This window comes from Chelonoidis abingdonii, chromosome 2 (assembly GCF_003597395.2).
Source record: "Chelonoidis abingdonii isolate Lonesome George chromosome 2, CheloAbing_2.0, whole genome shotgun sequence".
In the NCBI taxonomy this organism is placed as follows: domain Eukaryota; kingdom Metazoa; phylum Chordata; order Testudines; family Testudinidae; genus Chelonoidis; species Chelonoidis abingdonii.
Window position 1 is genome coordinate 114,094,076 of NC_133770.1, and position 23,556 is coordinate 114,117,631.

The 23,556-nt window shown below is 46.4% G+C and overlaps 1 protein-coding gene and 1 pseudogene across 10 annotated transcripts in view; both read left to right on the forward strand.

The window, feature by feature from the left end:
* Nucleotides 1-23,556, forward strand: part of FHOD3 (formin homology 2 domain containing 3) — a 1,052,879-nt gene that overhangs the window by 192,174 nt on the left and 837,149 nt on the right. The gene's annotated exons all lie outside the window — the stretch shown is intronic.
* Nucleotides 17,846-18,008, forward strand: LOC142046446 (U4 spliceosomal RNA; annotated as a pseudogene).

Here is a 23,556-nt window from a genome sequence, read left to right on the forward strand (position 1 = left end):
ATTCAACTAGTATTGAGTGGCATAGCAGAGGCCAGTGCATTTTACCTTTAATACTTTTACCTAGAAAAGAGAGTCTAGCTGTAAACATGCTAAGTACTTGACTAATACAGATTTCTAGAGCGATGCCGTTGCCTTATGTTTGCAGAGATAAGCTGCAATTAGGCTAGGGTGACCAGACAGCAAGTCTAAAAAGTTGGGACGGAGTGGGGGTAATAGGAGCCTATGTAAGAAAAAGCCCCCCAAATCGGGACTGTCCCTATAAAATCGGGACATCTGGTCACCCTAAATTAGTATGATATGGCAAATGAAATTTAATATGGAGAGAATTTCACTTTGGCTTAACAATAGGGAGAGCTGAAAAAGAAAATATGGAAATAATGAGGGAGCAGAACATATGCTTCTCTACGAACTCTGATATCTATATATAGTAAGCCATGGTTCAGCAGCTATAAGGCCATTATCTCAGTGAAGAAGCAGAATATTTAATATAGGTAAGACAAGAGAAGACTGAACTCATGAGTACATAGCAACTACTGCACACTCACCACTTGAAGCAATTACAAACATGAAAAGTTGTATTAGAATGTAATATGTTTAGCTATTTTTAATGCAATTTAGCTGATGGAGTCACTGCCATGTTTCTAGCCTGCCATAAACCACCAGCGAATGCTTCATGCACTGAAAAGAGGATCCCTTTAAGGTGTCACATTGGGCACCAACAGAGGCACCTAAAATCCCCAGGAACTTTTGAAAGTCTTGGCTTCATTGATGCCTTTTCCAGCACTGACCTTTTTTTGGTGCAGGTGAATATTTGACGATGCGATAGAAATGTTCAACCATGGTCTCTTGAGCGAAGGGGAAGTTAACTCTCAACTTGAGATTATTATAACGATGTATTGATTTGACTGTACTTTGACTGAAAATCCATTCATTCAAGTAGTAAGTAAAAATTCCATCAATGTTGTACATATTGAATAGACCTGTTGCACTGTTTATTTTCTTTTTTTTTTTTTGCTGGATTCAAGCAAATGTCTCAGGCACTTTTGTCTAGTGATTAAAATGGCAGGAAGCCTTGAATAATGTGGTTGTTGCCAACAGTTTACTGTTGAGAGAACCTTGCACGATCTAATTAAGATAATATGTGAAGCCACTGCTGTGAGTGAGCCAGAATAATTGTTTTTGTTATATTGCTACTCAGGGTATGGACAAGAGGAGGGCAAGCAGGGGCACAGACCCCCCCCCAAAATCTCTGTGTGTCCCTGCAGCCCAGGAGGAAGCAGCGGGGTGGCTGGCTGCCAGCTGAGCTCCTTGTCCCTCCATCCCTACAGCTGCAGCCTGCTTCTTCTCCTTTCCTGCTGCTGGAGTCCCCCACATTAACTCTGCCTCCACACCCTGATTCACCTCTGTGAGCGGTCTGCAAAGCAGGCACCAGTGCTGGGACTCCAGCAGCAGGGAAAGAGAAGCAGCTGCCATAGGGGTGGAGGGAGGAGGAGCTGCTTCTCCTCTCTCCCCTGGCTGCAGGGACATAGAGAATGCCGCTGCCATAGGGAACCACTGCCTCCTCACTGCTGGGCGTCCCCACCACAGGTGTCCCAAGAATTTTTTTTCGGGGTGGGGGTGGGGCATGAGGGCATGTCATACAAACCTTTCATTTGTGTGTTTAGCGTGCCCCTCCAAAAGTGGTCACATTTAAATTCTCTGCAACAAAGAAGCCTCATGTGAAACTCTGTGAGGCGGTCTGAACATTAACCAGACATTCCAGCTGTTTTTGCATATTCTTAGTGTGTGTGATTGAAGGAAATGCACAACTTGGAACATGGCCCTGTTTTGTAGCATGCTCTACTGTCAGTATCGCTGCTTAATAATAGAAGAAGACTAATGCCATGTCCGGGAGCTGGGAAAGATTGAAGCACTACGCAGGCTGAAACCTATCTTGGTGTACTCTTTTGCTACTTGTCCACATATTTTGGTTAAATGCCCAGTGTCATAGTATACTTTCCTCAATCTGAACCTTAGAGTCCAAAAATGAGGTACTAGCATGAAATCCTCTAAGCTTAATTACCAGCTTAGATCTGATACGCTGCCACCAATCAGGACGCTGAGTGCCGATAAACTCTGGTCTCCCCAAGACCTTCCCTGGGGAACCCCAAGATCCAGACCCCCTGGATCCTAACACAAGGAAAGTAACTCCTTTCCCTCACCAGTGCCCTCTCTAGGCTTTCCCTCCCTGGGTTACCCTGGAAGATACTGTGATCCAAACTCCTTGAATCTTTTAAACAGAGGCTTCCACCTCTACCCTCCTCTCTCCCCTCACCCAGAGGCAATGAGATTCAAGCTCCGTGAATCTAAACAAAGAGGAAAATTTATCTTTCCTTCTCCTCACCAATTTCCTGGTGAGTACAGACTCAATTCCCTTGAGCCTCAACTAGGAAAAAATCAAACAGGGTCTTAAAAAACAAAACTTTAATAAAAAGAAAGAAGAAAAAAAAGTCAAGTTAGCTCTGTAATCTAGATGATAAATATTACAGGGTCTTTCAGCTTATAGACAATAGAGAAAAGCTTTCTCCAGCAGAAATACAATTTAAAATACTTTCAGCCAAATACACATTAAAACTCTACCAGCCAGATACACAGTTGCAAATACAGAAAACAATCAGAAGACTATAACCGCCTTTTTACTCAATACTCCACTATTCTGAATATATAAGAGACTGTAGCAGGGAGATTGGCAGAAACCCGGTTGCCCCTCTAGTCCCTTCCAGGACTCAGAGAGAACAAAACAAACCCCAAAACCCACAAACAAAGGCTTCCCTCCATCGAGATTTGAAAGTATCTTGTTTCCTGATTGGTCCTCTGGTCAGGTGTTTGCACGGTCACTGTTTGTTAACCCTTTACAGGTGAAAGAGACATTAACCCTTAGCTATCTGTTTATGACACCCAGTGATTCCTTTTGCTTCTTTAAGTGCATGCTTTACTTTGAGGACTAAGCAATCATAAATCTCAATGGTGAAGAACTGTCTTGTTGGGAGGGAATATCAAAGTTTAAAATGCTCTCAGAGGAGAGCTTTGAGATGCCACGTTCATCTATAGAGAAGTATGGCTGCAGATCTATGGCTATTGTTTCTGCCGTTCTCTAGTTTATATATGCTATGAAGAGATGCTTTCACTATGGATGATCTAGGATGTTAGACGATTTAACTGCCTTTTGGAAAATCTTGTGTAAATTAAGTTATCTTTTCCTTGTGCATGGTGAGCTCCTTGCCTGATGTTGAGGCACATATTAGTATAGGAATAGTGGTGATATTACTTATTCCAATAACACAGCAGAATAGAGATGCAGTAAATGCTGTTGAACTGTGACATTTACTCTGTTGGATTTCCTCCTGTTTCCTCACCTCATTCTCCCAAAGTACCACATTCTAGCTGGAGTTTAGGAAAGGTTAGAGAGCATAAGTTTTAAGATAATTTCTTGACATTTACAAGATGATTCAATCCAGAATCTCTTGTCTGTCTGGAAGCAAACTGTTGAGATGGTAACCACAATAAGTAAGAGTTAATTATAATTTAAAATTCTAGATGAATGCTTGGGGGAAAAAAATCTGTGAATATCTGTTTGAAGCAATTTCAATTTTTATTCAGCTGTGTTGGTGTTCTTTTGTTGTTTGTAGACATTCTAATTAATACGGGTTTTGGCAGGAATGTTTGAAGAAGTATCACATTTTAAGCACTATTTTAAGACGACTTGCAGAAAGAGAATTGTAATTCATAAATATGAGTATTCACACTAGAAATATAATTCTAATTAGTGTTATGCATATTCAGTCAGTGAACAGACCACAATACTATTTGACCTTTATAAGTGAACACTGCTGATTGGGATTTGAAATATCTGTATTTGCAGTGAACTGTTCATTAACAATCTGCAGAAGAAGCATTCTACACAGAAATTATTTGGTGAATAAATTCAGTAACAAACACATCTGAGAAAATTGTAGAGTACTCACAGTGCATGAACAAAAAGAGGCTGTAGTTGCTGAATAAATTGTTCTCTCTGAATTATTTGCTTGGCTCTGGTGAATTAATAAAACAATGGGAGCTGGAGATCATGAGTAACAGCAATGTAAAATCAAAAAAAATTAAAACATTTGGAAATGATTTGCAGGCGTATTAACACAGCGAAGTGAAGATATGAAATTACTAGATGTTGAGGTAAAAATTTACATCCAGTACTTATCTGTTCTCCAAGAGGATTCTACGGACTTCATGGGAATTTTGCATGCACAAACGATGAAAGAGCAGTTTGAATGTATGCAAAGAACACTACTGTAATCTAGGGAGGGAAAATTTTATTCCAAGCACGCTGGGGGGAACTCTCACTCTTAGGCCTTCTCTACACACAGATTTTGTACTGGCATAACTATTTAAATTAAGGGTGTGATTTTTTCACTGGAGTCGTTATACTGGTAAAAACCCTAGTATGGAAGCAGCTATACTTGTTTAAAGGTGCCTTATGCCATGATAGTTTATTCCCTTGTCTGTACAAGAATAGCTATACTAGTGGGAGTTTACCGCTGTAACTACACTGATACAGGGAAAGGGATGAATCTTTTGTGTACAGTCAAGTCTTTACAAAAGGTGCCATGGAATCTTATTCTCCAATTGGAATAGACATGACCTCTATTGGGACAGGAGTTGGACAGTCTCAGCTGACAGACAGACACAGAGTAAACTGTCTGACACTCAATTTATCTAGTCTTATGGCATTTGAATGTTGTGGCTCCATGGAATCTAGCTATTTCCAAACTGAGACACTGTGGTAATTCTCACCTGCTCTAACCTGGCTTTTCAGAACAAACAAGCAAACAAAAAACCCTCCAAGACCCTTGCACTTAAAAACATACAACACTTGCAAGAGCACCTCACAAAATATTGATGGCAAAAAAGATTGGATAATGTTATATTATCTCTTTAAACAATATTTTTCATGCCTGAATCATACATTTGTTTTCATGCTGTTTTCTGTCACGGCAACTACTTCAAGATTTTTCTCTCATGAGCTGCCAAAGATTAGTCATTAGCACGACATTAGAAGCAACCCTTGTGTTCCCAAGGGATCAGGGGTCTGTTCCAGTTGTATTGTGGTGGTGTTTGGGTTGGTGCTTTTGTTGTGGCTATCTGGAGATGGGCTCTCAGAGCTTGGCTGATGTTTGTTTTTAGGAAGAGAGAGGATATAAAAAAAAGTCCCCAGAGTTCCTGTTGTTGTGAGACAGCAGAAACATCTGCTGAAGTGATGAGGAGGATGCTGAACCAAGTGCAGCAGCAGGGAGCTCACAGTTCCTCTTCCTCCTCCTCCTCCTCACACTGTTCGATGTGAACCTACTGCAGCACAAGGGCTAGCATCACAACAGAGATATCCCAGGGGGAAATGCATCTCAATTCAGCCAGCCAGAAAAACCTTAAACAAAAATATTAAAATAGAATAAGAATTTGAAATATTTTTGTGTGGATTAATTCACTTCCTCTTCTACAAATTCAGTTTGCAAGGGGCATGAGCAGATTTTTGTTTTATTTTTTAAAGAAAATTTTTTTTTGCAAACTGCTATATACTTAGGATGTAACCAGTAGCACACAAATGTCAAGACTGATAGATAAAAAATTAAAAAGTGAAATTTACTCCACGTGTCTTGGTGATTAATATAAATTTCATTTTTTTTTTAAAAAAAAGAGAAGAATGAAGGCAGCAAGCTGGAGTTTAAATAAACAAACAACCCTTCCTTCCCCCACTAGTCTGTAAGTTGTACCCTACGGTAACCAGTCCCAGCTTGTAGTGTTCTCATTGTGTGCATGCAGATTGTTTGTTTCTGATTGGCTCAGGGGATGGGATGGGGATGCAGGTCTTGGACACACAGCTTGTAAAATGCTTAGTGATCCTTTTGGAAAGATGCTGAATAAATTAACACGTATTTACTATTCTTTTATTATTGCTGGAAGGCAGGGTTTTTTTTTAATGTGAAATGTACAAGGATCTGGATTTCTTGCAGTCTGAAAACTGCCCATGAGAGCAGAACAAATATATAGAAGATTAGAAATACCATAAACAAATATTAGATCTAACAGAAAAGATTTACAAAATTAGGTGAAAGTTTTTAAGTTCCCATCATCCAACTTAGAGGTCAAATTGTTGGCTTCCGCAGCTTTGCCACATCCTTTCAGTGTACTGATTTAATAAGGCTTGACTCTTTACAGACCAAGCCCAAATAGTCCACACAGCAACTGTTTTGCCCAGACACTGCCTCACATTCCACTCTTCAGGGGCAATGACCTGTGGATCTGAGTAGAAACTGATACACTGGTCCCAGTCCCTATCCAGGGACACTCCCAGTCCCCTGCATGCAATTGTGTAAGACCACATGAAGCTGAGGTCCAAACTATGCAAGGGTGTTGCAGTCAGGGGCAGCTCTAGGCACCAGCAAATCAAGCAGGTGCTTGGGTTGGCAAATTACCAAGGGTGGCATAATGCTGGGGCCCAGCTCCGACCTGAGGGAGTGTCCTGGGCTGAATCCTGACTGCCCTTTGTTCTCTGACCGGGAGCTGCCGGGGCTGTGCGTATCCCTGCCGCTCTCCCACAGGCAGCGGCCAGCCCCCCTCAGACGGGAGCTGGTAGCACAGCCCTGCCCTGGTTGCGGAGCACAGGGGTTGGCGGTGGAACATGGCGGCCGGGAGGGCTGCTCCTCCAGCACCGGCTGTGGGCTCCTCCTCGGCTTGTCCCCGCCTCTGCAGCCTCTTCCCTCTCCCCCCTGCACCACCTCCTGCCAGGGGAGGGGAGCGGCAGCCCGGGCTGAGCTGAATTCATGCCACTGCGTAGGCCAAGCTGCGGATGGCTCGTGGGGGGTCCCAGGAAGCAGGAGGCCTGGGCACGTTGCCCTGCGGTCACCAGCCACCAACTGCTCTGCCCCAGGCCTCGACAGCCAAAATCTGCAGCCACCCCAGCTCACTCCATGTGAGAGCTACAGGCGGTATCCCCCGCCCAGCTGGCTCTGTTCCCGGCCACACCGCGGGGTGACCGTATGGGACTCTGGGGTGTTGCTGAGGCTGCCCTAAGCCAGGCTCCTTGGGGTCCGCTGCCCCTTCGGCCTTGGGGGCCCTAGGCCAGTGTGGGAGCCAGGCCACAGCCCTCCTCTCAGAGCCTCCTCACCTCCCCACGCTGCATAGCAAGACGTGGGACCATGGGCAACGCTGCTACAGCCATTTCAGACTGGGATTGGTGCCAGGGGAGTGGAGGTGATTGTGCCCTAACTGGAGGGATCGGGCAGCCCCCTCCAACGCCCGCTGCTTGCTCCTGTCAGCATGGGGCTGCGATGCCCAGCTCCAGGGGGCAGCGCCAAGCCCCCAGGGTGCCTCGTGGGGAAGCTGAGACAGGAGGCAGAACTGTTGGTGTCTCCCACGCAGCTCCAGACCCCTCTGGCTACTCGGCAGTGACAGCCAGGCTGGGTAGCCAACCAGCAATGTGACTTGATCTGACCTGCATGGACCATATGAGCCCTGGGGTTGGCGCTGACATCCTGCCTATGCCAAGGGGGCAACCCAACTCTGCCCGGCTCACTCCTTGGCTGGCTCAGTGAGTAAATGAGTACATTAGTAGGAAATTGTTTTATTTCACTAACTACAAATTCTGTTTTCATTTTTTTTTATTTTAAACAGTCCAAACCAAAACACTGGAAAGTGCAAATGTGTAGAAGCCCCCCCCAAAAAGGGGGGGGCGGGTGGCCAATTTTTTTTTTTTTTTTTGCTTGAGGCGGCAAAAAACCAAGAGCCAGCCCTGGTTGCAGTCTTCTTAGCACCTGCCCATACCGCTCAGCCGTGCAGAAGAGCCACCCTAGTTCCACTGTGTATAGGGGTCCTTCATGCTGTGGATGAACGGGCTGGCATTTTTTTTTTTTTTCCTTTCCCAATCTAGGAAATTTCTAGCTCTGGTAAATGTTGAAAGTATTTGATTCTTAGCTCTGCCATGCTACTAAACATAAGTTATTTCACTGTGAACTCAGCTGAGGCCTCCTGCAGAGTCACTGACCAGGGCAATTACAATGAACCATCAGCTAAGGAAGTGGTTACATTCTAAATAGTTGCATATGGATGAGCTGAAGAATATGATGTTGGCTTTGAATAGACTACTCCACTGCACAAACCCCTGAGCTGTTGCCTTTTCCCCCTTCTTTCTAATGGGCAGTTATTGTAGTCATCTTTACAGACTTTGCCGAGCAAAGGACATGATTTCACTTGTGATCATAAAGGTGTTCGTAAGCCTATCATTTGAAAACACATAAAAGTAAAACTTGCAGCCCTTGCTGGCTTAGCTTTAAAAATAAATTATGCACATTTTGATTTCTGACTGGTCTGGTAACTTTTTTCCCTAGCTGTGTATTAAAGATTTTGGTGCACAAGCTAAGGGTCAATTGAAGAGCTTGTCTCAGAACCTATCATTCCATGTCAGTTTTGCCTACCCTCTTTCATATGCAACCAGAGGTCCAATTCATTTGAATAGTTTTGACATTTGGATGTCACACTTCTTTGCAGAAGTTTGCCACTGAATAAATCCAGGTTTATAGCCAAGTAGAATGTGGACATAAGCTTAGCACAGTTATTACCTACCACCACAGTTGGAATTTCAGTGAGCACGTTGCTGGCAGTTTTCAGTGCTGGGAAAATACAAGGTTTGATAGATTCTTAGGAACAACACTGAATTGTCAGGTGACCATCTGATAGAGCATGTACATATCATTGTATATAAAGCCTGCAACTGCAGTTCATAGTCAAAACTCCCATTGTAGTCTCTTCCCCTCACATAGTTTTGTATTTGTTTTTCAGAAGTTCTACTTGGCGACTCAAGTGCTTTTCAGGTCTTTCAGGTGTCTTTCTTCATTTCCTGAAGCCAGGGGGAGGTTCACCTGAGTAACGGTTTGACTAGAACATGCAAACCTTGTCTTGTGCAATTGCTTCTGTGCAAGATACCTCACAAAACGGTCCTTGGCTTCTTGCAGTGTAAATGGGATGCAGAGCGGGAGGTGCAGGAAGAGAAATGGAACATCCAAATGCTTTTATTTTAAAACAGAAATGTAACTTTGTGTTAAAAACTGTTTTTTTTATTGTTAAACTTTCATCTGCCATGGCAGATGAAAGTATCTGTCACCCTTTCTCCATAAAGAGGATCAGCTGGTTTAGGACAAGGGAAGGACATTTCTCAGTTCAGGTACACTATCTCTGGAACAACCTCCCTCACTGTCTACCAGAGACCCACTGTAGCTGCCTTGAAAGCTCAGGGCAAGGCCTTTCTGGTCAGATCAGTTCCTTCATGACCATTTTGGCTGCCGTTTTCCAATACATATACTCAGTGATGAGCTGCTAAAATCTTAACAACCGGTTCCCTATAAAAAAGTTCTGATTTAAGGGATGTGCCACAGTATGTATTTTTTGTACCACTAGGGTTATCATATGTCCGTATTTTCCCAGGAGGAATTTTTAAATTTTAAAAATTCCGCCCAGGCAGTGATTTAAGAACTGAAAAGCCTGACATCTCTGGGAAAATACAGATGTATGTTAACCCTACCTAAAGTTCTTTTTTAAAAAGATGGGCCTGAACTAGAAATGAGCTCCGTTTTACATGTTGGATCCCCGTCACTCCCTTGGGGTGTGCTAGGGTGACTGATGGTCCAATTTTATAGGGACAGTCAATTTTGGGTTTTTTTTTCTTATATAGGGTCCTATTACCCCTCACCCTCTGTCCCAATTTTTCACACTTGCTGTCCGGTCACCCTAGAGTGTGAACGTGTGTGGGTCCCAGCTGCTCCCTGCCCCCCCCTCATTGAAGCAGGTGTGCAGGGTTACTGCCCAGAGAACTGCAGGACACCAGTGGACATGGGGCTGGCTGTGTGGGGCAGGGCTAGCTGAGGCAGGGAGTGTGACATGGGCTGGCTGCAACAGGGGCTGGCTGTGGGCAGGTGGTGCGGACGGGGCTGTGGCTGCAGGCAGAGGGTGTGGCAGGGGCTGTGGCGGGGGGGCAGGGGGAGTGTGTAGTGTGGCTGCATAGGCAAGTGTTGGCAGGGCCTGGGAGGATGGGCGCAGGGGTATGTGCTGCAGGCAGATGCTGTGGCTAGGGGCTGGGGCTGCAAAGCAGGGTGGGAAGAGTAGGGCAGGGTGGGCCGCCATGCTACTAAATGGGAGAAGTGTGCTGGGAGCAGCCCGAAGCCAGCCGGACGCAACGCCGAACCTCACCGGTGCAGCAGCGGTGAGCCCCAGGGACCAGGGGTCCAGGCACATCAGCAGCACAACAGGGCCAGGAAGGCAGCCCACATGGCTCTTGCATGACCTCAGCACCCCTGGCGGCCGGGAGAGAGGAAATTACATGCTTCCTGAGCCAGAGCCATCAAAGCTTCCCGTCGAACCAGTTTACAACCTGTTCTAAAACCCTTCTAATTTAACAGCCGGTTTCCTGCGAACTAGTGTCAGCTCACCCCAGTCGCATATACCTTTGGGTTAAGACGCCTCTCCTCTACCTCTCCCACCATTCCATTTTTTTAGTTACTGGATTTAGGGCCGATTCTGCCCAGTTATTGTTTTAATTTCTGTATTAAGAAGCTCCATTAGTCTCAATGTCTTATTTAGGACCTTTATTAATCGTCTTTACTTATTACTGTAATTTAATTAATAAGAATAATAAAAACAATACTGTGGCCTAATATTCTGTACATTGGAATATCTAAGCAATAACAAATCAAAAGGGAAGAGTTTTTGCTACGAAAAAAAATGCTGTGTCTCTTCTACACCATGCATACATGCTTTAGTTTCTAATGTATGTAAATTAACTGTCTTGGCCATGTCCATATAACAGATAGCTAAGGGTTAATGTTTCTTTTACCTGTAAAGGTGTTAACAGGGACAAACACCTGACCAAGAGGGGCAATCCAGGATGAACTGGATTTCAGATAGCTAAGGAAGGAAATTTGTGGGTGTTTCTGCTGACATTGGGTCTTTATCGGTTCTGCTGCCTCTCAGCAGTAACTCTCAGGTTAGCCCAGAGAGGAAATTCTGGGTGGGAGAGAGGTGGGGGGAATGGTTTATTTCCCTTTGTTAGGAGACTCAGGGCATCTGAGTCTTGGGGTCCCACAGGGAAGTTTTGGGGGACCCAAGCGTACCAGGCACTGATTCCTGGTTGGTGGCAGCCTATCAGATCTAAGCTAGTAATTAAGCTTAGAGGGGTTCGTGCTAGCTTCTCAGGTTATGAACGCTAAGGTTCAAATCTGAGTAGGAAGCTATAACAGGTCAGCTACTGGAGAGTAGGGGAGATTAGTGTACACGGTCTAATACTTCCTTACTCTATTGGATTTGACCCTTTTTAGCTCCAGGTTTTTGCTTTTTTGAACTGACTAGCCTGTCCCCAGCATGTCCATATCTTTGCCTTCCCATGAATTGCACTGTGAGAAGCCTCTGCATAAGCCTGTGTGGGCTCTTAGCTGCCTGAAGCAGTGGAAACACAGCAGAGAGTTGCCAACTCTTGCAATTTTATTGCAAGTGTCATGTTATTTGGTCTTATTCTTAAAGCACCAGCTCCTGGCAGCCAGTGATTCAATGGCAATCTCAGGGTTGGGTTTTTTTTGTTTGTATGTTTGTTTTTATTTTCATGTATTTTAATTTTTTTAAAAGTAAGTTTTTAGTCCTCATGGTTGTGAAGAAAAGTCAGAAAATGTGAACTGTGCGGCCTCTAACGGCTCAGAAATCAGAAGGCAAATTAAAAAAAAAAAGCAACAATTAAAAAAAAATCTCATGATTTTTAAACAGATGTTATTTTTGTGAGGTCCTAACTCATGGCTTTTGAACAATATTACAGCATTTCTGCAAGGCTTGAGCCTTTACAGACCTGGGAGCTGATGTGTCCCAGTGTGATTATTAGATACCAGGGGCATTTAAAATGGTGTTTTCACATTTCATCAAATGAGAGAACTGCTCTGCTCACTTTTCTGTCCTTTCCCTGTTGGCTAGATTGTTCACAAGCTACCTTCTAATTCAGTAATGAGTACTATGCCTCCCAGAGCCTTATCGGAACATAAGAAAGGCCATACTGGGTCAGACCAAAGGTCCATCTAGCCCAGTATCCTATCTTCCTACAGTGGCCAATGCCAAGTGTTTCGGAGGGAATGAACAGAACAGGTCATCATCAAGTTTGTTTTATGGCTAATATGCAAACTGAAAAGTCCATGTAGATTCTGGATATCTTAGAAAGCAATGAGTAACAAAATAATGTCCCTGTGGCATCCACTTTTCTTGAATTCATTTTTCTTTACGTTTTATAGCTGCTTGGCATCACAGTGATGGACTAATGTGTATCTTCCAAAATGCTTCTACTCAAAATTCTGCCTTTTGATAGAAAAATATACAGGAGCATGAGTTAGTGTGCCTGTAAAGTTTTGGTTCTAGCAGTAGTTGCTGGCAGGTCTTCTGGAATAACACACTGGATACAATAATAGTCTGCAGTAACTAAAACATTGGTGATTCAGTGACTTAATATCTAGCATCTGTAAACAGATGATACTGCCACGAGAAATAAAAAGATAGTGTATTGTCTCTGAAAGGAAGAATGCACTTAATGGTTTTATTTTTTTTTCCATTTTGTTTTTCTGATTGAAGTTGTCATGTGCTTGGTGGCTACCCAGGTCAGTGAGTAAGGCCAGGTCTACACTGCGACTTTTAATCAGTTTAATGGCCGATATACCGATTTAACGCTGTATCCGTTCACACGACGTCGTCATTAATATCGAGTTAACCGCCTCCTTAAATCGATTTCGGAACTCCTCCCAAACGAGAGGAGTAGCGCTAAATTCGATAGTGATAACTCGGATTAGGGTTCACAGTGCCTGTGGTGCATAAAACTTGCCGCCGGGTGGTGCTGGGTACAGCCTCACCCTCCCTTTGTGAAGGCAGCAGCAACCCTTTGGCGCCTTTTTCGCGGAGTGCATTGAGCAAACGCCATGCACAGCAATCATGGACCTGAGATCACAACGGTATTCTGACCGTTGTCAACACCTCACGTACTCTCGTGCTGACTATACTGAACAATGAACTGCAAAGGCAGGAGAGAGGAGGAGGCAGCTATTGCTGAGCGGCGAGGACAGCGATGACGAGATGGAGGCAGAATTCTCCATAACCGTGGCCCAGCGTTTTGAGCTACTGCTATTAACGGGGCATCTACTACCCATTGAACGCCGAATTGGGAAGGAAACAGCACAGACTGGTGGGACCGCATTGTTTTGACGGTGTGGGACGATTCGCAGTGGCTGCGAAACTTTCGCATGCGTAAGAGCACTTTCTTAGACTTTGTGACATGCTTTCCCCTGCCCTGAAACGCCGTAATACAAACATGAGAGCAGCTCACAGTTGAGAAGCGAGGCAATAGCCCTCTGGAAGCTTGCAACGCCGACAGCTACCGGTCAGTCGGAAATCAATTTGGAGTGGGCAATCTACTGTGGGGCTGCAGTGATGCAAGTAGCCAAAGCAATCGTTAAGCTGCTGCTACGAAAGGTTGTGACTCTGGGAAACGTGGCAGGTGATGTGGATGGCTTTGCTGCCATGGGTTTCCGAACTGGTGGGGCCATAGATGGAACCCATACCCTATCTGGCCCCAGAACATCAGGGCACCCAGTACGTGAACTGCAAGGGGTACTTTTCAATGGTGCTGCAAGCACTGGTGGACCCAAGGGACGTTTCACCACAACCACGTGGGATGGCAGGAAGGGTTCATGACGCTCGCGTCTTCAGGAGCACTAGTCTGTTTAAACGGCTGCAGCAAGGGAATTACTTCCAGACCAGAAATAACCGTTGGGAATGTTCAAATGCCTTAGTTATCCTGGGGACCCAGCCTACCCCTTGATGCATGGCTCATGAAGCCATACACTGGCAGCCTGGACATTTGTTTCAGGAGCTGTTCAACTACAGGCTGAGCAAGTGCCGGATGGTGGTGGAATGTGCATTTGCCCGTTTAAAGGGTCGCTGGCGATCATTACTTACTCGCTCAGACCTCAGCCAAACCAATGTCCCGCTTGCTATTGCTGCTTGCTGTGTGCTCCACAATCTTTGTGAGACTAGGGGGAGACATTTATGGCTGGGTGGGAGGCTGAGGCAATCACCTGGCCGCTGAGTACGAGCAGCCAGAGACCAGGGCGATTAGAAGAGCACACCTGGAGGCGCTGCGCATCAGAGAAGCCTTGGAAACGAGTTTCAGCACGGCCCAGGGTACGGTGTGACTCTGTTTGCTTCCCTTGATGCAACCCTCCGCACTTGATGGCTTATTCAGTGTAAGCAACCACCCTCCCCCTTTTTCATTACAGGTTGGCGAGGAAATAAATTCTGTATCGTTTAAAAATCATTTATTATTCATTAAAAGTAATTATGCATCTGTTAAAAATCATGAGTTTTCCTTACTAGATTTCCCTGTAAGCAACCCCCTCTCCCTTTCGATGTATTCTGTATTACAAGGAACTATAAAAAAGGCAGAGAATTAGGAAGGTGTCCTGATGCTGTGCTTTGGAAGGAGGGGGAAGGGAAAGGCTACTAAGCACATTGTAGCGTAATTACAGCCTTTTCCTTGAACTCTGCAGGGTGTGGAGGAGTAGGCGGGTGCAGAAAGCCTTCCACCACGCGTTCTTACACGTCTGGGTGAGGAGATATGGGACGTGGGCTTGCAGGGAGGTTATACAGGGCTGCCGTGGCACTCTGCTACTGTGTGCTCTTCCTGAAGCTCCACCATGCGTTGGAGGATTTCAGTTGAGAACGCAGCAGATCCAGCGTTGCTTCTCTCCAACGCTGGTCTTCCTGCCTAGCCCCTCTCAGACGTTCACTGCATCTTTCCTGTACTTTGCTACCACATCCTCCATCATTCTGTTTACTCTCTCATTGCGTTTTACTTCAATAAATCTGTGAACATTTCATCTCGCGTCTTCTTCCTCCGCCGTATCACAGCACGCCTCGTGATGGCATAGGGACTGCAGGAAATGGCAGCTGCATGGGGAGGCAAACCAGGGTGATAAGTATATGGAAAGATACTTTTACAGAGCAATGACAGTACTCTTTCACATAGAACACTATCCACCTTACAGAGCACATGTGATCTCTATACAAGGTCGCTTTTGTATCGTTTAAATATTCAGTGTTCTGTGTGACTGGTGTGCACACACACAGACGCAGGTACGGCCAACCGTACGTCACGCGACGTGGTAAGTGAGGCTTTAAATTTTGACTCTCGGCCGTTCATATACACAGTGATCTATATGATGCCTTGCTCCTATTAAGAGGAACCTGCAAACCAAACCCCCTCTTTCACATCCACCAACAGCGCATGGCTCCTAGTATACGATCGCTGCTAGTGATCACCTACATCACCCCGCAGCGCGTTGCTGGTAGCAGGGAAGAATCCTGCTTGCCAGACGCTGAAACTCGTCGCTATCCCTCCCTCTCCCGCGTCTGGCCAGTAGCAAAATCCCCATGTCTGCCCCCTATTTACATTCCTGATGTTTACAGGTAACAATGGATGATATCTCTCTCCTGACAATAGCACCGCAGGAGGCAGATCATTTGTTTATGCAATGCCTTCAGTGCAATGCCTTCACATGCCTGCAGTACCAAATGTCTTGCCAAAATGCATGGCGTTGAAAGTTACCTACTATGGGGGACCGGAGAAGGCTGTCTTGGCCAGAAATGTTCTCATATAGCATAAGGGTTTTGGAGTTCCTCCACGATCGATTCATGGAGATTAATTTGGAGGATTTTCGCTCCATCCCCAGACATGTTAACGAAATTTTCCTGTACAGTAATGGCTGCGACTGCAGCAAAAGCCCTGGTGTCAATGCGCATCTAAAAAAAACCGTCTTGTTTTAATCCGTGTTTGGTACAGATGAAGGACACTTACCGGAGGTCGCTTCCATGGCTTCACTGTCTGGCTTTCTCGCTTGGAGCGCAGAGGACTTAATTCTGGGTCTCAAAAAGATCCTGGCTGTTTGGGTTTACGGACTGCTGTGTCTATCACCACGCTCATCTTCATCTCAAATTCGTCTCCATCTTCCCTCGGATACATCCTCAGAAACACTTGATATTTCAATCCAAAGTCTGATCCACGGACGGGTGGGGCACTGGTAGCGCTGAACCCCAAATTGCATGTAGTTCAGCATAGAAGCGGCATGTTTTCGGCTCAGAGCCTGACCTTCCATTTGCTTCTCTGGTTTTTGGTAACCCTGTCTAAGTTCCTTCACTTCACTCGCACTGAAGGGAGTCTCTGCTGTGCCCTTTATCACCATAGACTTTGAAATTCTTCAAAAACTTTTTCATTTCGTCTTTGGAACGCAGTGCTGTGAGCACGAGTCCTCACCCAGATAGCGATCAGATCCAGAACCTCTGTGTGGTCCAAGCTGGCTCTTCTTCGATTATCGGAGACTGCATTGTGACGAGTGCAAATGAGCTCTGTGTGGTCACCTGTGTGTGTTCTGACCCTCACGGTGGACAATCAGGAAATGGAATTCAAAAGTTCGCGGGGATTCAGGCTTTTTCCTGTTTACCTGGCCAGTGCATCACAGTTTAGTGTCCGATGCTATCATGAGTCCCCTGTGACAATGGTTCTGAAACCCAAATTGGGAGTGGCTCACTTGGGGCAGAGTCAATCGCTCCCTTCTGGTTTCTAAAAATGAGTATGTCCTGCCTGACTGTCATAGCCACGACTGCCTGCCTCCAAGTGCCCCCGCCCCCGGTTTATGTCACGAATAAGTCTATTTTTCTTATTCTTGTATTCCTCACGACTGCATGACAGAAATGGGGGGTGGGCCCTGCCACAGTAGCTGCGGAGGGTTGGGGAGAGGTGAAGCATGGTTGTGGTTCTTGCCAGGGGAACCCCTTTAATCAGCCACGGGTAGCTGCGCTTTCTATACACTTGACTCTTCCTTCAGAGAGTACGATGTTAGTCTGGATCTGTAAAAGCAGCAGAGAATACTGTGGCACTTTATAGACTAACAGACATCTGTTAGTCTATAAGGTGCCACAGGATTCTCTGCTGCTTTGACTCTTCTTGTAGTCAGACTGACTCTATTTTAGACAGCATAAGGGAGGGATTGACTCAGTGGCCAGTGAGTCAATCCCAAGTTTGCTTTTGCGTTGCGCCCCCGGCTGTTTTAGCCAGGGGCACTCATGATAGCAGCGGACAGTTCAGAGAAGGAGAGATAACCGTCATGTCATTGCAGTTTTCTCTGGCAGTAGACGGTACGGAACGACTGGTAACATCTCTGCTATCATTGCAAAAGCAATTGAATGCTGGTGTGGCTGGCTCGAGTGTCGCCTCTGTTTCCACAGCATCTAGTACACAAATGGTGACGGGAAAAACAAAAAGCCGACGGTCTCTAGTGCTGCCGTGCTATTGTTCTGCAAGGGCATCCAGAGAAAATTGTTCGAAAGGACTGTCTGCTGATGTTTTCCGGAGCAAGGAATGACTGACGACATTTACCCAGAACCCCCGCGACCATTAACATTAGCATCAGAGGGCCGGGGGATCATGGAGGACGGACGGGGTGCTGAGGACTCCGCTATCCCACAGTCCTCAGCAGTCTCGTAAAACTATTTGCATTCTTGGCTTAGCGCCCAGTGTCTGTAGCTTACAACACGGTGTCTTTTATGGTTCACGGAACAGCTATTCAGTTTCCTTCCCCTACCCAGCACGAGAAATGAAAGTTAAATAAAGCAATCCTTGAGTACTTACAATGTCACCCTCTTGTACTGAATGGTACTGATAGAGGCGAATCTGCAGCACTGAAGGCATTAGAGCTTTGCACAGTGGCAGTATCATAACCAATGAAGTGAATCTGAGGTGTGTTATTGCTACTTGAAATCCGCTCCTCTCCCCCTTCCTGGTGGTAGATGGTACAGTACTACTGTAGCAGCAAGAAACTGTTACCATCTCGCCTCTTTTTGTTACACTCACCAGTAAATGGGACAGAACGGATAATAACCCTTGTGTAAATTTTTAAAAGGAAAATGGGGATTAACTCACTTGGGACTGGTCAATCCTGCCTTTACGGAATAAAAATAGAGTCAGTCCAGACAAGAATAGGATACAGTGTATTAAATATCAGTGTAGCACAGGGCAGCTGCTCCGCGTCAGTATTCACAGAGGAGCCGCTGCAAGTAACGCAACCAATTGCTTCCACCTACCTGGGCTACCACAGCAGTGCCCCCCACCATTGTTGGCATGATATTATGAAGAATGCATGAATAAGAATCACAGAGTATATTACTGAGATCAAATGAGGGGAGGGAGCCACCATGGGCTATGCAATCCAGCAGTTCAGATCTTTTCTTTACGCAAGAGAGGAAGGGTCTGATGAAGCTCAGCCCCCAGGTGATAAGATGAGACAGTTACCAGGCGTTCTGTACCATCCACTGTCAGAAAAAGGGAGTCATTCCCATTTTCACCCCGGAGCCCCGGCCAACTCACGCCAAGAGCACTCACTGGGCGGCCGTTACCCCTGGGGAGGGCAGAGGAGCGGATACTGCTCTTCACCGCAGCAGCATCGCGTCTGCCAGCAGCATTCAGTACACAGAGGTGACATTTACAGTACTCAGGAATTATTATTTCACTTTTTTTACCGTGCTGAAGGGGGGAAAAACTGACGAGCTGTTCCGTGAACCACGCACAGACACCGTGTATTACGCTGCAGACATTGGGCGCGGCAGCCAAAAATTGCAAATATTTTCAGAGACCGCTGGGAGACTGGTAGCTGTAGTCCTCATACCCCTCCCTCCCTCCATGACCATCCGTTGAGTGTCTGGCTTCCCGTTACTGTTGTCACGCACTGCTGTGTATCCTGTAGTTTATTTTTCAAAGGCTTTGCATTTCCTGTTCTTTAACGGGCTCTGATAAAAGAGATTTGTCTCACCATACAGCGATGACATCTGCTATCTCCCGTAAGGTTCAATGCAGGAGATACTTTTGCATTTGAACTGCATCGCCCCGTTGGTGATCAGAGCTGGAACAGTGAAAGCGGAAATGTACTGTAAAGCTCTCGGGGATTTCCCGTGTTACCGGCACTCCGCATCGAGTCGGATTGAGGACCAGAGCTGTCAGTGGTGCACTGTCCTGCCTAGAATATAGCAAGTGTAACAGAGATCCAGTGTATCAGAGAGCACAGGTGCCCGTGTCAGTATTCACAGGGGTTGCCCTGCAAGAAGCGCAACCCGTTGCTTTCCTCTTCCTCAACCTTCCTGGGCTACCGTGTCAGTGCCCCTCCCCGTTGTGTCATGAAGTATTAAGGAATACCGAATAAGAAACAGAGACTGTTTAGTGAGAGAAAATGATGTCGGGGGAGGCACTTGAGCAGCCTCCGGGGCTATGACAGTCCAGGCAGATGGACTCTATTTTAGACATAAAGGGAGGAATGACTCATTGCCAAGCGCGTATCCAATGTGATTGCAAAAAATTTTCAAGCCCAAGTTTTTAATGTATATTATTATTCCTTGTTTAGACCGTATCGTGTAAATAACTCTAAACTGCTTGAAAAGATATGTTTAGTATACAGGAGATCTGGCTACAACAAGCAATAAAAATAGGAAACCACAAGACGGAGGAAACGCGGAGGAAAGAAATAGAGCATAGACGTAACCGTTAGCAAGTAGATCGTAAGGCGACGCGTAAAAGAACAACTTAATCAATTGAATTGGGCTGAAAATTTGATAGACAACAAGAGTGAACATTGGAGATTGAACCTCGTTGGCGGAACAATGAGTAGCATTCACATTACCTATGTGTCTAAAAAAAATAGAGTCCATTAGCCCTGTTATACCGGAGCTGCATCCAGTGACCATCCCTCCGAGACATTATCTTTCTCTCTCACAGTTACAAGACAAGAAAATACGAAACAACACAGTTATAGGGAGATAAATGTAGGGTTAACGAAGAACAGAGCGAGTACTGTCTACATGCATATCATATAGTCTGGTGATCTTATCTACAGCTCCATGACCCCCATAGAAACACCGGGGGAGAGGGACGCCCAAACGATAGCCACAGGAACGGTTGAGAGAGGAGCACGCAACGGCTGCGCTTCTTGCCAGGGGCCAGACCCCTGTGCCTCACTGACCACAGCTGACGGAGCCCTGATGCATCTTGCCAACTGGTCTCTGTAAATTACCATGTATCGTACTGCTATGATCTAGGCAGGCACCAGTGCATCCTGGACCGCCTCTGTGTCCGTACCGACTCGGATGCGAGTGCCGGTAACACCGGGATCCGCGAGAGCTTTACAGTGACATTTCCTGCTTTCACCGTGTCCCCTCTGTCCCACCGAGGTTGGCGATGCAGTTCAACATGCAGTATCTCTGCATTGACCCTTACGGGATAGCAGCGTGTCTCGCTAGTTGGTGAGACAAATCTCTTTTTCGGGCTCCGTTAACAGCACGGAAATGCACCAGCTTTGAATCACTCAGGATCTCCACAGGCGGTGCTGAACCAGTACGGGACCAGTACTCAACTCACGGATGTCATGGAGGGGGAGGGTATGGACTACAGATCCCAGTCTCACGCGGTCTCTGAAACATTTGCATTTTTTGCTGCGCGCCCATGTCTGCAGCTAAACACGGTGTCTTGCGTGGTTCACGACACGCTCGTCAGTTTTCCCCCCTCCGCACGGTACAAAAGTGATAATATATTCTGAGTACTGTAATGTCACCCCTGGTAGCTGAATGCTGCTGGCAGACGCGATGCTGCTGCGTGCAAGAGCAGTATCAGGCGCATCCTCTCCTCCCCGGGGTAGCCCGCCCAGGAGTGCCTATGGCTGGTGGTGCCGGCAGAGGAGGTCCGGGCTAGAAATAACGGGAGGTAAAATGGGTGCCTCCTTTTTCTGAACGGTGGTGGTACAGAACGCCTTAACTGTCTCTCTCTAATCACCTGGGGGCTGAGCTTCATCAGACCCCTTCCTCTCTTGCGTAAAGAAATATCTGAACTGCATGGATGTCATCACGCCCGGTGGCTCCCACCCTCATTTGATCTCAGTACTACTCTGTGATTCTTATTCATCGCATTCTTCATAATCATGCCCAACAATGTGGGGGGCACTGCGGTGGTAGCCCAGGTAGTTGGGAAAGCAATGGTTGCGTTACTTGCAGCGGCTCCCTCTGTGAATACTGAGACCGGACAGCTGCCTGTGCTACACTGATTTTAATACACTGTTCTACTTTCTTGTCTGGACTATCTATTTTTACCAGTGGGCAGGATTAACTCAGTCCCAAGTGAGTATACTCCCCTTTTCCTTTCAATTTACACAGGGTTATTATCCGTTCTGTCCCATTTACTGGTGAGTGTAACAAAAGAGCGAGATGTTACAGTTTCTGCTGTTCACAGATGTACGTACATCTACCACCAGGAAGGGGAGAGGAGCGATTTTCAAGTAGCAATATATATCACCAGATTACCTTCTTTGGTTATGATACTGCACTGCATGCAAAGCTCTATGCTCAGTGCTCGCGCTTTGCCTCATTACACAATTCAGTACAGAGGGTGACATTGTAGTACTCAAGGATTGCTTATATTTCATTTCTCTCGGTCGGTAGGGGAAGGAACTGATAGCTGTTCCGTGACAACAGCCCCGTGTTGTAAGCTACAGACACTGGGCGCTAAGCCAAGTCAAGTTTAGAGACTGCTGAGGACTGTGGGATAGCGAGTCCTCAGCACCCGTCCGTCCTCATGATCCCCGGCCCCTGATGCTAATGTTAATGGTCGCGGGGGTGCTGGTAATGTCGTCAGTCATTCCTTGCTCCGGGACGAATCTATCGCAACTATTCCTACTATTTTTCTCCTGGATTGCCTTCGCAGACTAGCACGGCACGCACGGACCGTCGGCTTTGTTTTTCCCGTCACCATTTGTGTACTAGATGCCGTGGAGACAGAGGCGACACCTCGAGCGCTACACACCAGCATTCAATTGCTTTGCAATGATAGCAGAGATGGTTACCAGTGTTCTGTCACCGTCTACTGCCAGAGAACTGGCAATGACATGACGGTTATCTCTCTTCTCTGAAACTGTCCTGCTCTATGAGTGCCCCTGGCTAATCAGCCGGGGGCGCAGCAACTGGGCATTTGGACTCTCCTGGCCACTGAGTCATCTCCCTTATGCTGTCTAATAGAGTCCAGTCCTGACTAGCAGAGTCGCAGCAGAGACCCTGTGGCACTTATAGACTAACAGATGTGTTATCTATAAGTGCACAGGATTCTGCTGCTTTTACAGCTCCGACTACACAGGCTACTCCTGAAGGAAAGTCAGTGTATTAGAGGCGACAGCTACTCCGTGGCTGTATTAACAGGGTTTCCCTGGCAAGAACCAACCATGCTCACCTCTCTCCCAACCCTCCGCAGCTACTGTGGCAGGCCCCCCCATTTCTGTCATCAGTCGTGAGGAATAAGAACATAGCTTTTCGTGACATAAACGCGGGGGGGGGGGCACTTGGAGGCAGGCAGTCGTGGCTATGACAGTCAGCAGGGACATACTCAATTATGAAACCAGAAGGGAGCGATGACCTCTGCCAGTGAGCCACTCCCATTTGGGTTCAGAACCATTGTCACAGGGGCACTCTAATAGCTCGGACACTAAACTGTGATGCACTGGCCAGGTCAGGAAAAAGCCTGATCCCGCGAACTTTTGATTCCATTTCCTTGTCCACCGTGAGGGTCGCCACACCAGGTGACCACACAGAGCTCATTTCACCTCACAATGCAGTCTCCTGATATCGAAGAAGAGCGCCAGCTTGGACCACACAGGGTTCTGATCTGATCGCTATCTGGGGTGAGGTCAGTGCTCACGCACTGCGTTCCAAAACGAAATGAAAAGTTTTTGAAAGATATTCAAAGTCTATGGCTGATAAAGGGCACAGCAGACTCCTTCGTGCAGGTAGAGTGAAGGACTTAGCAGGGTTCCACCAGAAAGCCAGAGAAGCACGGAGGTCAGCTCTGACAAACAGTTCTCTATGCTGAACTACATGCATTGGGGTTCAGCGCTACCAGTGCCCACCCCTGTCCGTGGATTCAGACTTGGGATGAATATCAGTGTTTCTGAGATGTAGCGAGGGGAAGATGGAGACAGATTTGAGGTAATGAGCGTGGTGATAAGCACAGCAGTCCTACAACCAACAGCCAGATCTTTTTGAGCCCACAGAATTACAGCCTGCGCTCCCAAGCGAGACCCAGACAGTGAAGCCATGGAAGCGACTCCGGTAGTGTCCCTTCATTCTGTACAACACGGATTAAACGCACGGTTTTTTTGATCGATTGACACCAGGGCTTTTGCTGCAGTCGCGCCATTATTGTTAAGGAAGGATATCGTTAACATGTCTGGGATGGAGCGACAAACTCCATAAAAACTCATTCATGATCGATCGTGGGAACTCCAACACCCTTATGCTATTGAGACACTTTCTGGCCAAGACAGCCTTCTTCCGTCCCCCATAGTAGGTAACTTTCCACGCCGACTAAGCTTATGAGCAACA